The 19,179-nt window shown below is 35.0% G+C and overlaps 1 pseudogene; it reads right to left on the bottom strand.

The window, feature by feature from the left end:
* The window catches only part of LOC140854259 (bZIP transcription factor 29-like), a 41,038-nt pseudogene extending 22,146 nt beyond the window's left edge, over positions 1-18,892 (bottom strand).
* Positions 18,893-19,179: the final 287 nt, after the last annotated feature.

The raw sequence follows: 19,179 nt of genomic DNA, 5'->3' as shown, positions 1-19,179 counted from the left end.
TGCCCAACCCTCAAGAAAATTTTTAAGAAATCCAAGAAAAAGGCTATGATGGCAATATGGAGTGACAGTGATGATTCTTCTTCATATGAAGAAAATCAAAATATTGTGAATCTATGTCTTATGGCACAAGATGAAGAGGTAACCTCCGAACCATCCACAGATTTTATATTTGAAAAACTCTAGGATGCTTTCCAAGAACTACTAAATGATTTCAAAAAGATTAGTACTAAATACAAAGACTTGAAAAATAAGAATACATTATTAACCAAAGAAAAGGATGAAGTACTATAAAATAATAAACTATTACTTGATGAGAATATAATTCTAAAAAATGAAGCAAATAGTTTGAAACCATTATTTAACAAATTCACTTACAGTTCTGACAAACTACAAATGATATTAAATAGTCAAAAAAGTATCTATGATAAAGCCAGGATTGGATATAAACTAAATAACAAGCAAAAGTTACTAAAAAATTTCTTTACAAAGTCATCTTCCTTAAATATGAGTACTCACATCACTTGTTTTAGCTATGATAAAATAGGACATAAAGCCTATGCATGCAATCTGAATAAATCTGATGGCAAAACTGTGAAGAAAATTTGGGTTCCTAAATCACAAACCTTAAAAGACTCAAGAAAATTTGGGTACCTAAATCAGCTATTTGATTGTTTTGCAAGAATATCTTGTAGCCAATGAAAACAAGAGAGCATGGTATTTAGACAATGGCTGTTCAAGACATATAGTGGGTGACAAGGATCAATTCATTACCCTTGAAAGAAAGCATAGAGAAATGGTAATCTTTGGTGATAACGACAAAGGAAAAAGATTATTAGAGCTGGTAAAATCAAAATCACTCCCTCCACTTTTATGAAAAATGTATTGTTAGTTGATAGTCTAAAGCATAACTTGCTATGTATAAGCTGATTATGTGATAAAAGATTTAAAGTCATATTTAAATCATCTTTGTGCATAGTTACTAGGCCCTTTGATGATAGTATCAAATTTATTGGTCATAGATTTGGTAATGTCTATATGGTTGATCTTGATGAGATAACCATAAAGAGTGATCAATGCTTTATTTCTATGGATGCTAAAATCCAAGAAATTAATTGGTTATGGTATCATAGGTTGAGACATGCAAGCTGTCATGCTCCAAATCCGAGATATAACATGGTCATGCTATCAAAAGATACAGCCCATGATAATACAAAGCCAGTATTTATTTTCTTAAATATAATAACAGATGCATCATAAATAAAAATAATAATAAAGTTTAATTCAAATATTTAATTAAATCAAAACTAATTCACAGCATCTAAATTCAAAAGCAAATATCAACCCAAATCTCAAGACTCATAATTAAATAACTACAAGTCCATAATCATAAAATAAACTAAACTTTCACTATAAAATTTTCAAGCTTGCTTCACAGATCCTCAAGCCTGGATTCTCTTCACCGATCCTAACCTTATTCCTCTATATAAAAAATAAAAAATAAAAAGAATATAAGCTACACTACCTCAGTAAGTAGAACTTATGCCTTCTTATCGGATCAAGCATAAGTTTTATTTTTCATGATAATGCAATATTTAAAAAGTAATAGATGTTACAAAAATAAATATTTCATAGAGCATATAATAAAACAAGTTATAAACCCATCATGTATGCATAAAATCATGTATATTTTATAATCATGAATCATAAATCATTCTTGTCATGTATTCATGTCATGCTTCAAAATATTGCTCATAGATATTTATGCTAAGGTCACCATTATATCCATGACAGGATCATATTTTTTAATCGATAGAGTTCTTATTTCGTGTGCTAACTTTATATCCATTAGCAGGATCATATTTCGTGTGGATGCTAGCTCCAGATGTCGATTTTTTTGAAGAGATTCGTTCATAACTATTTGAGAGTCTTTGAAATCTTTATATCTTTTTCTTAAAACATACATATACATAGATAAAAAAAATTATAAAATTCATACTTCATAATCATTCTATTTTCATAAAATATATTCATGGAATCAATGCTCATAATAAAATATATTTTTTCATATCACATATGCTGATCCTTATTTTATAAAAATTATAATTTATTAATAATAATTTTTGATATAAAAAATATGATTATTTAAAAATAAATAAAGAGCATAAGATCTACTTACCTCAATCGCCTTAGATCTTTAGTCTTCTTTAAATAAATCAGATAATCCTATTTAAAATATTAAATCATGATCAATTTTTTATTTTATATATTTAATAAAATTAAATAATAAAAAAAATGATTGACTGGGTGATCAGTTTGATAGATCATTTGGATACTAAATCGATTAGGAGTCATCTCACTAAGGTCAGTATGGATCCCTAAAAGAGAAAAGGATGGCTCGATACAAGATCTGTAGATCTTTTTTAGAGAGAAAAAGGAGGAGAGAGAAATTTTAGAGAGAGAAAAAGAGAGAAAAAATTTTAGAGAAACTTTAAGAGAGAGAGAATCTTAGAAAAAAGAGATAAGAGAGAGAAAAAGAATTTCTCTCTTTTTCTTTTCTTTTCTTTTCTTTCCTTCTTCTTTTCTTCTTCTTTTTCTTTAGCCGAACAGGGGGATGGGTGGTTTGTGGCTCTTGGCCAGAAGATTAGTGATGGGTGGCGGTGGCACAGGTGGAGGTCCGACAGTGACGGCTGACGATGGTGGAGCAAGGGATGGCCGGCCAACAAAAGAAAATAAAAAAAAACTTGGAAAAATAAGGGATTGCCCCCCCCCACTTTTTCTTTGATTTTTTTGATCATTGGCCGATCATCAATGGACAAACCTCCGGAGAAGGCAACTAGGAAGGTGGGGGTCATGACCTATGGGTGCGGCATCATGGGCGGCGGTGCTGGTGGTCGAAAAAGGGAGGGGGAAGGCTCATTTAAAATAGAGAAAAATAAGGATTCTTCTTTTTATGGATTTTTTGATAAATTTGATGGCCGACGGGGGTGCACAATGCCATGAAAAGGAAGGGAAGGAAGAGAGGAAGGAGGGCTGAGACTTACCTCCATCATCGGTTAGATCTCTGACGATGATTTAAAACGAACACGATAAGGGCATCCGCGGCTTCAACGAGAAAAATTGAAAAAAATAAGAGGGGAGATCCAGTGCTCGTCGTGGCTAACCTTAGAGGAGAGAAGAGGAGATTTATAGGCTTGAGGGGAGGCCGAATCCTCCATGAATTCAACTTCTCCTCTGATGATTTTGGATGGAAGAAGACTCCCAACGGGAGTCTTCTTTGTTTCCTTCCTCTTTTTTTTATCTTTTTTTTTCCTTTTAGGCTACTTTGAGATTCATGCAATCAAAAAAAATCAAGATGTCACATTCTATCCTCCTTAAAAAAAATTTTATTCTCGAAACATAGCATACCTTCATTATCAAGTAAGTGAGGATATATTGACTTCATATCATCTTCAAGCTCCCAAGTAGCCTCTCTCTTTTCATGATTGCTCCAATGGATCTTTACATATGAAATTACGTGCCGCCTTAGGACTTGTTATTTTCGATCAATAATTCAGAGAAAAAACTCTTCATAGGTCTTCATGAACTTGCAATGGCTTATACTTTACCACATTATTCAGATCAGGTACAAACTTCTTCAGTAGTGAAACATGAAAGACATTGTGCACTTTGAACAATTCTGATGGTAAAACTAGTTTGTAAGCAATATTTCCTACTCTGCTCAAAACTTCAAAAGGTCCAATATAGTGTGGACTTAGCTTGCCATGCCTCTCAAACCTCACAACACCCTTCGTAGGTGATACTTTTAAGAAAACATAATCGCTGACATGAAATTCTAATTCTCTCCTCTTTCTATTAGCCCAACTCTTCTATCTATCTTGTGCTGCCTTGAGTCTTCTCTTGATCAGATAAATTTTCTCTCTAGCATCTTGATCTAACCAGGACCCAACAATTTCTTTTCACCAACGTCATCCCAATGCAAAAGAGATCTACACTTTCTTCCATATAAGACTTCATAGGGTGCCATCTTGATATTAGAATGAAAACTATTGTTATAAGCAAATTCAATTAGAGTCACATGATCATCCTAATGTCCTCCAAAATCATAAGTATAAGCTCTCAATATATCCTCAAGAGTTTGGATTGTCCTTTCAGATTGGCCATTGGTCTGAGGATGGAAAGCAGTACTAAGTCTCAATTCGATCTCCATAGCATCTTAAAATTTTTTTTAAAATCTGGATACGAATCATGGATCTCAATCAGACACAATGCTTATTGAAACACCATGCAGATGTATTATTCCATCAATATATATCCGTGCTAACTTATTAAGTGGAGTACCAACTCGAAAGGGTAAAAAGTGGGCAGATTTAGTAAGCTGATCAACAATCACCCACACTGCATCATTCTTCCCCACTATTTTAGGAAGCCCTGTGATAAAATCCATCGTAATATGCTCTCATTTTCATTCTGATATCTCTAATGATTTTAGCAAACCAGCAGGTCTTTGATGTTCAACCTTCACTTGCTGGCATACCAAGTATCGAGATATAAATTGAGCCATCTCCTGCTTCATTCTGTTCCACCAAAAATATTATTTTAAATCTTTATACATCTTTGTACTGTCAGGATGAACGAAGAAGCAAGATTTATGAGCTTCCTCCAAAATTTTTTTCTTCAATTCGGGATCTTTAGATATACATAATTTATTCTCAAAATATAGAGTACCATCTGAATGAATTCTAAGCTCAAGTCGCAACCCTTTCTCCATGTCTTCTTTGAACTGACATAAACGAATATCATTCTATTGGGCCATTTTTATCCATTCAATCAATGCTGGTTGTACCATTAAATTGGCTAACACATTCTTAACATCAGTACTGATCACTTCAATTCATAAATCTTCAAGATCCTTCAGAATTTGTTGCTGAGTAGAAAGCATGGCCGTCACATTTGCTGTGGATTTCCTACTAAGTGCATGTGCCACCACATTGGCTTTTTCATGATGATATTTAATATTTAGATCATGGTCCTTTAATAGTTCAAGCCACTTTCTTTACCTTATATTTAGCTCTTTTTAAGTAAATAAGTAATTTAAGCTCTTATGATCGATAAAACTTTCACATAATTCTCCATATAAACAATGTCACTAAATCTTCAAGGCAAATATTATAGTTGCCAACTTCAAATCATGTGTCGAATAGTTTTGCTCATAGAATTTTAGCTGTCGAGAAGCACAAGCTATCACCTTATCATTCTGTATCAATACACAGCCTAACCTTTTCTTGGAAGCATTGCTATAAATGACAAATCCTCTATTACTAGAAGGTAAAGTAAGAACTGGGACATATATCAATCATTGTTTCAGATCCTGAAAACTCTGCTCACATTCACTGCTCCACTCAAATTTTGCTCATTTCTGGATCAAACAGGTTAGAAAAATTTTAATTTGAGAAAATCCCTCAACAAATCTTCTATAATAACCAGCCAAGCCTAAGAAGCTTCTAACTTCTGTCACATTAGTCGGACAAAACTAATTCACCACGGCTTCTATCTTCTTTGGGTCGACTGAGATTCTTTTCTTAGATATTATATGGCCGAGAAAGATGACATTGTCCAATCAGAACTCACACTTACTGAGCTTGGTGAAGAGCTTTTCTTCCCTCAAGGTTTGTAGCACAATGCTCAAGTATCTCTTATGTCCTCTTTACTTTTAAAATAAACTAGAATATCATCAATAAAAATAACAACGAATTGATCTAGATACAGCTTGAAAATCCTGTTCATCATATCCATAAAAGTAGCTGGTGCATTGGTTAGTCTAAAAGGCATTACTAAAAATTCATAATGCCCATACCTGATCCTAAATGCAGTCTTAGGCACATCTTCATCTCTAATTCTTAGTTGATAATAATTTGATCGTAGATCAATTTTGGAGAAGACTTGAGCACCTTGTAGTTGATCAAATAAGTCATCTATTCGAGAAAGAAGATATTTATTCTTCATAGTTACTTTATTCAGCTCTCGATAGTCAATGCATAATCGCATGCTCCCATCCTTCATTTTCATAAATAATACAGGAACTCCTCATGGTGATGTACTTGACTGGACAAACTTCTTATCCAAAAGTTCTTGTAGTTGAACCTTTATTTCACGTAATTCTATAGGAGCCATCCGATAAGGAGATTTTGATACAGGTCCAGTCCCCTGTGTGATATCAATTTTAAATTCAACCTCACGATCTAGGGGCAGCCCAAGTAGCTCATCTGAAAAAATATCAAAAAATTTTTGACAATTGAAATATCATCCAACTCTATCTTCTCCTTCTAGGCATCCACTAAGTAGGCCAAAAATGCCTTGCATTCTTTCCTTAAAGCCTTCCTTGCATTCATAACTGAGATGATACTCGAAGAAGGCTTTAACTATTTAGGTTCCGCGTTATGAGCTTCACCTTGAAAGAAGAACTATGGCTCATCCGAAATTTGAAACACCACTCTTTTTTCAAAACAATCAATATGGGCATGGTACGAAAATAACCATCCATCCCAAGAATAATGTGAAAATCATGCATATTTAATCGAACCAGATCTGCTGCAAATTCTCTTTTTCCTATTTAAATTATGCAATTCTTAAAAATAATGTTAGCAACAGTAATATTCTTAAGAGGTGTGCTAACATATAACAGCTCAATCAATTCTTCAGGCATACAATTTAAAGTAGTAAATTTGAAAGATATAAAAGAGTAAGAAGAACTGGAATCAAATAGCACACAAGCACCTATGGAATTGATTGGGATACTACCTGTCACCACTTGATTACCTGTGTTGGCCTTCTGTTGGGTTAAAACAAATACTCATGCATTTCTTTTTTATTTTTAATCAGCTGGTCTAGTAGGTCTGGAGTCATCCTTTTTCTTATTTAGACAATCACGAGCCATATGTCCTTTCTCACCACATGAGAAGCATGCTCCTATCTTCTTGAGACAAGATCTGCTATGATTTTTACCACAGTATAAACAGGATGTAGATTCTTTCTTCTTATCAGAGTTATTATTTTTGAAATTTTTTTGCTGATCCTTTGAATTTTCTGTTGATCTTGATCTCTTTCTATCTCCTCTTTTCAAATCTGATCTTTTTAATTCTGACTCCACCTTCAAAGCTCGTTCCAACACGTCCTTCTAGTCATTGAAAATATGAGAAGACAGACGGGACCGAATTTCATATCTTAGATCTTGTTCAAATCTATTAGCTTTGCTCCTTTCGAACTCCATAAGCTGGAGGTAGAAGCGGCCTAGCTCATTAAATTTGTTGGCATATTTCAGTACTGTCATATCATCCTTTTGCTTCAAAGCCAGAAACTCATTCTCTTTTATCAATCTCATTGTCCCAGAAAAGTACTGATCATAAAATATCTCTTTAAACTCCTCCCAAGTTAGCTGGTCATCATTATTCCCATAGGTAGCTTTTATTGTAATCCACCAAAACTTAGTGTTCCCTTTCAACATAGGCACGGCTACTCTGACCTGCACATTCTTGGGATATGATAAGATATTGAACATCTTCTCTATCTCTCGAATCCATATCTTTGCAACCAAAAGGTCAGGTCCACCTTCAAATAGTGGTGGGTTGAACCTTCTGAATCTCAAACAGTATGACTCCATAGATGATGTAGGTTGAGGAGTGACTTGTGTCTGTTGCTACTGCTAAATAAGCTGGGCCATCATTTGGCAACTCTAGTAATATCTACTTGAGTGGCCGGTGCATTAGGAGCCTGCTCAATCGATTGGTTGGCAACTCCCTGCGACGTCATTCTTGCTCATCTTGTCCTAGTAGTCATATTTGCCAAGGTTTCGTCCTCTTTGTCGCTCATCGTTTCCTATTCAAAATTTAAGATTATTGCATTTCTATAATAGGGCAGTAGTATAGTTAATAAAATTTATCTTTCTTTATTCAATTAAGTCAGAATCTAACAATACATGGCCTAACTATCTATTGCTAGATTTTAAGTTCTACCCATGATCAAACGTATAGCTCTGATATCATAAAGTGTTACACTCCAAATTCGGAACATAACACAGTCATGCTATCAAGAGATACAGCCCATGATAATATGAAGCCAACATTCATCTTCTTAAATATAATAACAGATGCATCACAAATAAAAGTAATAATAAAGTTTAATTCAAATATTTAATTAAATCAAAACTGGTTCAGAGTATCTAAATCTAAAAATAAATATCAACCCAAATTTTAAGATTCATAATTACATAACTACAAGTCTATAATCATAAAATAAATTAAACTTTCACTACAAAATTTTTAAGCTTGCTTCGCAAATCTTCAAGTCTGGATTCTCTTCATCGGTCCTAACCTTATTTCTCTGTACAAAAAATAAAAAATAAAAAGAATATGAGCGACACTAGTCCAGTAAGTAAAACTTGTACTTTCTTATCGGATCCAGTATAAGTTTTATTTTTCATAATAATACAATATTTAGAAAGTAATAGATATTATAAAAATAAATATTTTATAGAGCATATAATAAAATAAGTTATAAACCCATCATGCATGCATAAAATCATGTATATTTTATAATCGTGAATCATAAATCATTCTTATTATGTATTCGTATCATATTTCAAAATATTACTCATAGATATTTATGCTAAGGTCACTATTATACCAGTGACAGGACTATATTTCTTAATCGATAGAGTTCTTATTCTGTGTGCCAATTTTATATCTGTTGGTGGGGCCATATTGCGTGTAGATGCTAGCTCTAGATGTCGATTTTTTCAAAGAGATTCGTTCATAGCTATCTGAGAGCTTTCGAAATTCTTATATCTTTTTCTTAAAATATACATATACATAGATAAAAAAATAATAAAATTCATGCTTCATAATTATACTATTTTCATAAAATATATTCATGAAATCAATGCTCATAATAAAATATACTTTTTCATATCACATATGCTGATCTTTATTTTATGAAAAATATAATTTTATCAACAATAATTTTTTGAATACAAAATATGATTATTTAAAAATAAATAAGGAGCATAAGATCCACTTGCCTCGATCGTCCTAGATCTTTAGTCTTCCTTAAATAAATTAGATAACCTTATTTAAAAAATTAAATCATGATCAATTTTTTATTTCATATATTCACTAAAATTAAATAATAAAAGAAAGTGGTTGACTAAGTGATCAGTTCGATAAACCATCCGGATACTAAATCGATTAGAAGTCATCTCACTGAGGTCAACATGGATCCCTAAAAGAGGAAAGGATAGCCCGATACAAGATCTATAGATCTTTCTTAGAGAGAGAAAAGAGGAAAGAGAAATTTTAGAGAGAAAAAGAGAGAAAAAATCCTAGAGAGATTTTAAGAGAGAGAGAATCATAGAGGAGAGAGATAAGAGAGAGAAAAAAAAATTTCTCTTTTTCTTTTCTTTTCTTTTCTTTCCTTTCCTTCTTCTTTCCTTCTTCTTTTTCTTTGACCAAATAGGGGGATGGATGGTTTCTGGCTCTTGGCTGGAAGACCGATAATGGGTGGCAGTGACATAGGTGGAGGTCTAGTAGTGATGGCTGATGACGGTTAGGCAAGGGATGGCTGGTGGCAAGTGGCTGGCCAACAAAAAAAATAAAAAAAACTCAAAAAAATAGGGGATCGCCGATCTTTTTTCTTTGATTTTTCCAATCACTAGCCAATCATTGATGGCCAAACCTCCAGAGAAGGTAGCTAGGGAGGTGGGAGTCATGACCCATGGGTGCGGCACCATGGGCAGCAGCATTGGTGGCCAGAAAAGGGAGGGAGAAGGCTCGTTTAAAATAGAAAAAAATAAGGGTTCTTCTTTTTGTGAATTTTTTGGCAAATCCGATAGCTGGTGGGGCTGCATAATGCCGTAAAAAGGAAGGGAAGGAAGAGAAGAAGGAGGGTCGGGGCTTACCTCCATCACTGGTGAGATCTTCGATGACGATTTGAAACGAACACAATAAGGGCATCCGTGGCTTCAATGAGAAAAATCGAGAAAAATAAGAGAGGAGATCCGGTGCTCGTCATGGCTAACCTTAGAGGAGAGGAGAGGAGATTTATAGGTTGGAGGGGAGGTCGAATCCTCTTCGGATTCGACTTCTCCTCCGATGATTTTGGATGGAAGAAGACCCCCAGCGGGAGTCTTCTTCATTTTCTTCCTCTTTTTTTTTTTAGACTGCTTTGAGATTCGTACGATAAAAAAAATCAGGATATCACACAAGCATGAATACTTTATCAAAATTAATTGCAAAAGACTTAGTTAAGGGTTTACTGAAGTTGAATTTTGAAAAAGATCATGTTTGTGATATATGCTAATTTGGTAAACAAACTATGAAGAGTTTTAAATCCAAAAATATAGTTTCAACTACTAGGCCACTTGAGTTAATTCGCATGAATCCTTTCAAACCTACTAGAACCATAAGCCTAGGAGGAAAGAAATATGGATTTGTGATTATAGATGATTTCTCTCATTTTACTTAGTTTTTATTTTTAGCTCACAAAGAAGGAGCCTTTCCTATATTTTTAAAATTCTATTGAGAGGTTTTAAATGAAAAAAAAAATCTATTATTGTTAGAATTCAAAGTGATCATGGCACTGAGTTTGAAAACTAAAATTTTAAAATATTTTGTAATGAAAATGATATAGAACATAATTTTTCTATTCCAATGATACCTCAACAAAATGATGTTGTTGAGAGAAAGAATAGAACCATAGAAGAAATAGCCAGAACTATGTTATGTCAAGAAAATCTTTCAAAATACTTTTGGGCTGAAGCTATAAATATTGTTTGTTATATTTTAAACCATATTTTGATTCGTCCAATTCTTAAGAAAATCCCCTATGAACTTTGAAAAGAAAGAAAACTAAATATTAGTTATTTTTATATTTTTGGATGTAGATATTATATTTTAAATAATGAAAAAGATAATCTAAAAAAATTTGGTGCTAAATTAGATGAGGATATCTTTCTTGAATACTCTATATCTAGCAAAGCATGTAGAGTCTTCAACAAATATACTTTAATTGTTGAAAAGTCTGTCCATGTAATCTTTGATGAGACCAACAATTTATCCTCGAGAAAAGAAGATGTTCTTGATGATAATGCAGGAAACTTAGAAAAAGAAGTAAAGAAACTCAACCTGAAGAATAAACTCAATCATAGTGAAAATAGAGATTCAAAAGATGATAATTATGAAGAAATCCAAGATGAAGGTATGAATAAACAGCATGGTGATCTACTTAAGGAATGGAGGTATGCCTATAATCATCCTAAAGACCTTATAATTGGTGATCCTTCACAAGAGATAAGAACTAGATCCATCTTTAGAGAAACTCATGATTATCTTACTTTTGTTTCATAAATTGAACCTAAATACATAGAAGAAGTTGAAAATGATCCAAATTGGATGCTTACCATGCAAGAAGAGTTAAATCAATTTGAAAGAAACAATATTTGGATCCTAGTAAGTAGACCAATTAATCACCCAATTATTGACACTAAATGGATATTTAGAAACAAACTAGATGAGAAACATAATGTGATAAGAAATAAAACAAGACTCATAGCTAAGGGATATAACCAAGAAGAAGAAATAGATTTTGATGAAACTTATACTCCTATAGCAAGATTAGAAGCAATTAGATTATTGCTTGCATTTGCTTGTTATATGAACTTTAAGTTATTCTAAATAGATATAAAGAGTGCTTTCCTAAATAGCTATATAGCTGAAAAAGTTTTTATAGAACAATCATTTGATTTTGAAAATCATATTTTTTCAAATCATGTGTGCAAACTTAATAAAACTTTATATGGATTAAAACAAATACCTAGAGCTTGGTATGAAAAACTAAGTAAATTTTTACTTGAAAATAACTTCACTAGAGGTAGCATAGATACAACTCTATTCCTAAAAAGAAAAATAAATGATTTACTTATAGTTTAGATTTATGTAAATGATATTAGTTTTAGAGCTACTAATTAAGATCTTTGTCAAGAATTCATTGAGCTTATACAGGATGAATTTGAAATGAGCATGATAGGAGAATTGATATTCTTCCTTAGGCTTTAAATTAAATAAATAAAGAAAAAAATATTCATCAACCAAACCAAATATATTCGAGAGATACTAAAATAGAGAATGCAAAAGAAATTGACATGCCAATGAGCCTCATATGCAGACTTGACAAAGATGAAAATGATAAAAATATAGATCAAAAGCTCCATAGAGGTATGATTAGTTCATTACTATATTTAACCGCTAGTAGACCTGATATATTTTTTAGTATTTGTATATGTGCTAGATTTCAATTTAATCCTAAAGAAACTCACTTACTTGCTATTAAGAGAATTCTTAGATACCTAGTTGACACATAAAATCTAAGATTATATTATTCAAAATAATCATCAATTGAACTAATTGGTTATACAGATGCTGATTATGGAGGTTGTAAAATTGATAGAAAAAGTACAAGTGGAATATGTCAATTTTTAGAACTAAACTTAATCTTATAGTATAGCAAGAAACAAAATTCAGTAGCATTATCTATTACAGAAACTGAATATATTGCGGCTGAAAGTTATTGTGCACAAATATCGTGGATTAAGCAATAACTTGAAGATTTTGGCATAAATCAAAGCAAAATTTCTATAAGATGTGATAATACAAGTGCTATTAATTTAACTAAAATTTTTATTCAACACTCTAGGACAAAGTATATGGAAATAAGGCATCACTTTATCAAAGATCATGTTTGAAACAATGACATTATACTTAAATTTATTTGTACTAAAATCAGTTGGCCAATATTTTTACCAAACCCCTCAATGAAGATTGAATTAGAATGATCAGAGGAGAATTAAAAATTTATGATCCTTTCTAAATAAAAATCTTTTCAATAAATTTTTGTTCATCCATAAGTTGATTTGATTTGAGTCTTTTCAGATGCTTTTGGATCATTTTTGAATTCATTTTGAATCTTTTTTGTGTGTCTGGTACTGGGACTCGAGCTGACTCAGTTGTGCATGCGAGTCGCTTGACACTCAAGCCGACTCGATGATCGAGATCCAATTTTTTATAAAACTCCATCCATCCAAAAACCCTATTCACTTTACCTTTTCGAGCTCGCTCATCTTAAAACCCCCTCAACTCCTCTCCAAAACTCTCCAAAACACCTTCGTCTACCATTCTTCTCCAATCCTTTAGGAAATCCGAGCATCATGGCACCCCAAGCTTGATTTGCCATTGGGAAGAGATTAGAAACTGCTGAGGTGCGTGAAGCACAGTCCAAATGCCAGCAGCAGCTTGATGATCTTCATCCTAGTCCTTTTTCATTGATTTTCCCTCCAAACTGTGTCTCCATGGCTTCTCGAGTAGTCACCACAGGGAGGAAGGTCGACTCTGCATTTCTAGATGGAGAAAATTTTTGAATTGGCACTTGGATCCATCAGCAGGGTTGGAAGAAAATCTACTCACTCCAGGTACCTACCTACCCTAATCTAGTGAGAGAATTATTTGAGAACACGCAAATGGACATGGACTGTGTCTGGTCCATAGTTAAGGGAACTGAGATTGCCCTAGATCAGAGAAAATTAGGGTATCTATTGGAAATGCCAAGAATCAAAATCTGCTTCCCTTTCTTATAGAATGATATAGAAAGATTAAGGAGGATTTAGGGTAGAGAAGATGTGGAAAATTTTGATTTTCACAGAGCTAACCAACTGCCGGCTGAAATGAGACTTCTTCACAACATCATTTGCAGGATCATTTTTTCCAAGGCTGACAGATTTGATTGGATCTCTAAAAGGAAACTTGCTATCATGCACCATTTGGTTGAAGGGAGGACTATGAACTTGCCGTTTATGATGTTAGAGCAAATCAAGAGTGCTGCAGGTAGATCAAAAACCAAAGCTTGTCTTTCTTATGGAATATATTCACTCTAGTCTTTGTAGATGCATAAATTGAGTTGGAGGAAGAAGATTTTAAAACTCTCACACACACTGATTATTACACCAAGCACTCTTTTCACCATATGGAATACAAGAAGGTGAATGATTAGTAGGTGAGAGAAAGAGAGGGGATACCCTCTCATACATCTGGATCATCATTCCCTTCAGATTCTACTAGACCATCCTCTCCTGCACCTATAGTCAGACCATCCTCTCCTGCACCAGCACCAACACCCATGCCAGCTACAGCAGAGCACATTCCTAGAGCTCCTATCTCTCCTCATACCCCTCACATTCATCAGATTGTTAGTATCTAAGAGGTTGTTCAATAGGTTGTGGAGAAAATAGGGGTCATGTTCAGTGACTTCAATCAGCAGATGCTTCAGAGTTAGAATATGCTCTGACAATCTTCACAGCAGCAATTTGAGATACTTCGTCAGGATATTGCTAGGCTAACTTAAAGGATTGAGACCTTAGAGACATTGCAGAGTTAGTGCACTGATTTATCTTCAGACATTCATCATCTAACTGTGAGGCTATCCGACTTGTCAAGAAGGTTAAGGACGCCATCATTTCTGAACAAGACAGCATCGGGATTCTCATTGCTGCTATGTGAAGGATGAAGTCACAGATCGATCTACTTATTGTTCGGATATCCCCACCCCAATCTTGACCACCTCCAACTCAACCTAGACCTTCTCCTAGTCAGCCACACCCCTCCTCAGCTAGACCACCTTTCAATGCTGTTGTCAGACCAGGCATTGGTTTTCCTCTTGTTGGCTCCGAGCCCTCAGCAAGGATCCAAAGCAAGAGAACTACGCCCTCCTCATCCTCTAATCCATTAAAGCCTATCATAGAGTTTTTGTCTGATGAGGACTAGTTCTCTTAGGTTTAAAATGTCTTCTGATGTCTCTTATCTTTAGTATTTTGCTTTATTATGTAGTGTGATGTCAATTGTTGTATTATTTGTGAGGCAACTTTTTGTAAACAATACAATCTTGTAATGAATATTATCTATCAATGGATGTTTGCTTCAGTTTATCTTAACTCCCCTTCGCACTGATTTCTTCTTTTTGATGTTGACAAAAAGGGAGAGAAAATTGAGTGATTGAGCATATTTGAACATATTTCAAGCTATTCGTAATATAGTTGAATATATTTCAAGCTATTCACAAGTTAAAATGAAAGTTGAAAGTTAAAAACTTCAAGTTAAAAATTTTCATTGCTACCTACAAAAATTTCATATATAAACCATTTCATAAAAAACACTCATTAAGAGGGAACTTAAATTTAAATAGATTGATACCTCTTAAGAATTTTATGTATTTCTACTATACAACTTGTCAAATCAGTAATTACTTATACATATAGTGTATAATGAAGTGTAAATATCTATAACATTTATTTACCCTTAATATTGTACATCTTTTTTACATTGAGCAACTTATTATACACAACTATATGCTTGATATCTTGTCATCATCAAAAAGAAAGAGATTGTTGATCCCAAAAATAATTTTGATGATTACAAAATATTAGAGCATAAAATGATACTAATATCTTTCAAGTGTTTCAAAAAATATTTTTGTAAGAAAAACACTGATAGGAAGGCCCAAAATATATTTGAAGATCAATAGATTTAAAAAAAATCAGTTTTGGAGACAAACGGCTCAAGAAAAGCCTTATTGAAGATTCGGAGTCGACTCATCTGAGAATTGAGCTGACTCTGGTATGAACAAGGACTGGCATGATTGCCTTGGCATAAAGTCGAGTCAACTTGAATTGAATCCGAACTGTCTCTCTTAGAAAGACAGAAGGCTGAATTTCATATTCTGAGAATCAAGCTGACTCGATCCAAATCGAAGCTGGCTCTCTCAGTGGAGCAAAAGACTGAAAATTAATTTCTGAGAACCAAGCCAACTCGACTTAAAATCGAAGCTGGCTCTCTCAGAGGAACAGAGAGCTACTTTTTTAATATCGAAGCCGAGCAAACTCGAAAAGCAGCGGAGCCGATTTGAATCCAAACCAAACCGACTCGAGACCATTTCGAGCCAACTCGAGTGCTTCTAACAGGTATAATGGCTAGTTCTACAACAAACTAAGTTTTATCGAAACTTATTTTCAATAGCTATTTTCCACCTCCAACGGTCAGAAATGGCTACTTTTAGGTTCAAATCATTCAGAACTTGGAAAAAATCAATAAGACTTAAAAAGAAGAAAAGGAAACAAAAAGGAATAACATTATTCAAAAAAAAAAAGAATACTTTGAGCATTCATTAGCTTTCAAGAGTGTTCACCTATCTCAAACAAATTTCACTTGACTTTTTCTGAGCGCAATCAAGGAGAAGCTAAGTACATTCACTACTAGCATTCAAGACTTCTTCAAGTGAGCTTCAATGACAACAAATCAACCACTCAAAGAGTTTTTTAGTTGTTGTATTGTTTTCATTCTGATATTTCTGTATTAGTTTTAGTGGGGGCTGAGACTTGAAAGGTTGGGTTGATCAAACCCTGAATTGGATTGGGAGCCTAAGAGTAAGGCTTATAAAGATTTTGATTGGTTGACCTGAGCTAAAATCAATTAGATTTATTTGTGAGTCTGGATAAAACAAACTCACTGTAATCAAGTAGATTATAGTGAAATTTTTAAGAGATTGCTTAAAGAGTGGACATAAGTATTTGAAGTACACTGATCCATTATAAACTTATTGTGTTTATGTACTTGCTATCTCACTTATTTTATTTGATCTCAGTTTAATTTTTTTATTCACTGTACTACTTAGTTAAAATTTTTAATAATCCAATTCACACCCCCCTTGGATTGTCTAGCTGGGCAACAATAAGCATACCACCATCCAATCTCCTTGGGGTGTTCTTTGAATGAGAAATACGTTCGAAAGAGACAGATGGTTAGTTTAGCACCAAGAAGAAAACAATAAGAAAGAAAAGCCACTATGAGGCACTATAAGTTCCATGCCATGCTACAAAAAGCTATTTGAAAAGCCCTAAGGAGCTCTACAATAAAAAAACATGTAGAGGCAACCTAAGGCTGACTTTCAAGGACTCTTTATAGAGTCTGACCTAACCTCAAGAAGGCCTGGCTATTCGGTCCTCAGGACCAACAAGCTTCAGCTTGAACTCTGGAGGGATTTGGTATTGGAGGTAGATGACCTCTAGATCCTCACGAGTGAGGATAGGCCACTCGAAAAGGGCCAAAATTTGACACCTCCTTGACCTCGAAGCTCTCCAATAAGGGCTCACCATTGGACCGAGGACCCTCATTGGATGGGTCCTGATCAGAGGACCAAGTGCCGACAGATGACCTTGATACACTCATCCTGAGCAAGATTAAAAAAAGAAAGAAAAAGAAAGAAAGCTAGCCTAGAATAGGGATGATTGAATAGCCCAAGGCTTAAGCTTCAGAGGTCAGAAGTCGGAGGTCGGAGGTCGGAGGTCGGATTTCAGAGCCTGATTATAGCTGAAGATGACTACGGCTACTAACAGCGATCACCGGAGATTCACCAAAAATTGCCTAAGGACCCCACTCCTCTTCTATGATAGTGAAATGATAAACAGTAAAAATAAAATCCGAATAAAGGGACTATCTATTTATAGGAGCTCGGACGGTTTCGATCTGGTGGCAATTCATCTAGCCACTATTGATGGTTGCCAAGTGGCAATCCGAGGTTGGCCATAATTGACCTCACGTGGATCCACAGCTTTGACGGTCTAGATCAATAGATTGAAAAGATCAGTAGTATTGATTGGCGGTGTGTCCAAACCTTTACTGGCATCTGAGCTTGGTTGCCAAGGTACATTTCAACTTTACCAAATCAACTTTGGCTTTGAGTTTCTACGATCTCTTCGGTCAATCTCTATTCAAACTCGAACTCGAGAGTAGAGGGCAACTATTATGGACCACCACCTCGGCCTCGGCTATTCAGATCCTCAAATTCAGTTGAGGTATGCTAGAGTCAGTTGCAGCTAACCTGGAAGAGTTGCAGAACATGGTCCAACTTGGGCAGGTTCTCTTAGTCTGACGAGATGATCATTTTAGGAAAGCAGTCTACCTATGCCTATAAAAATGATAGATAAGAAAGTCCTAACTGCTAGGATTCGATTATGCCCCAAAAAATAACTATCGATTGGCTCCGCATCACAAATATGGAAATGCAATCCATATGCCTTTCCAAGAATGACCAGTCTCCCTGATGTGTATGACTCATACTCCTCAATATATTGAGAGAAAAAGAGACCCCAACTAAGCTCTTGAATGGTCTCAAGACACTCCACTCTCTCTTTCTCTTTCTTTGTTCTCCAATTTCCAACTAACTTGAGTATCGAAGGGTTTCCATTAGAAAACACTCCGATTAAGGATATTTTGTAAGTCCTGCTTTAGCATTCGGTTGTCTACATTAGCACCTCATCTTTGATCGAGGACTTTCTCCTCGCCCTCTTTTGAGAAGATTAACTCTGACCTCTTTGGCTTGGGATTTGGCATCAACATAAAGGAATTCAAAGCATCCAAGCTGTCCAAATTCATGTAAGCATTGACCAGATCATCCCCTAAATCCCCGTCTCACTTTCATTCTCTGATCCCTATAGCTCTGCTATCCCCAATCCATTCCCACTTGTTCTCATGCTTCACAAACTACGGTGTCTGCCGACCAGGCCCAAACCCCTCCCTCGCTAATGACAATCACTCGAGGAAATCCTTTGCCTACTGCAGCACCGGCATGTGAATTCCTACCATGGGAGGCTCGATTGGAAGAACTTGAAGGGTATGTCACTCTACGACCGCCGGTGGGCCTTGCGGGGTAGGAGCCTCTTGCTAGATGCCCTACCAGAGGATGATATGGTGAGCAGCACTTCCATCGAAGTAGGGGAGATGACCGTTACGAGGTCCTCCATGGGGGCATTAGCGGAGGAGGGTAGGGGCTCAAAGAGGCGAATGAGTCGAGGTTAAAGAAGGCCGGTTGGGATAGGGAGCAGGAGTGGGAAGGGACGGTAATGGCTAGGCCTGCAAATGGGTGGTGTCAGACCAGGTCCTGAGTGATCCCGACCCGATCCGATTTTTTGATTGGGTCTTGATATTGAACCCATACCCATCCCAATAAAAAATTGGATCGAATCGGGTCAGGTCCATGGCCGAATTTATTGACCCATTGGATCATTCGGATCGGGTCGGGTCCATATAT

Source organism: Elaeis guineensis, chromosome 16, assembly GCF_000442705.2.
Source record: "Elaeis guineensis isolate ETL-2024a chromosome 16, EG11, whole genome shotgun sequence".
Classification (NCBI taxonomy): domain Eukaryota; kingdom Viridiplantae; phylum Streptophyta; class Magnoliopsida; order Arecales; family Arecaceae; genus Elaeis; species Elaeis guineensis.
The sequence above is the reverse complement of the archived record's forward strand: the minus strand, read 5'-3'. Positions and strand labels throughout refer to the sequence as shown.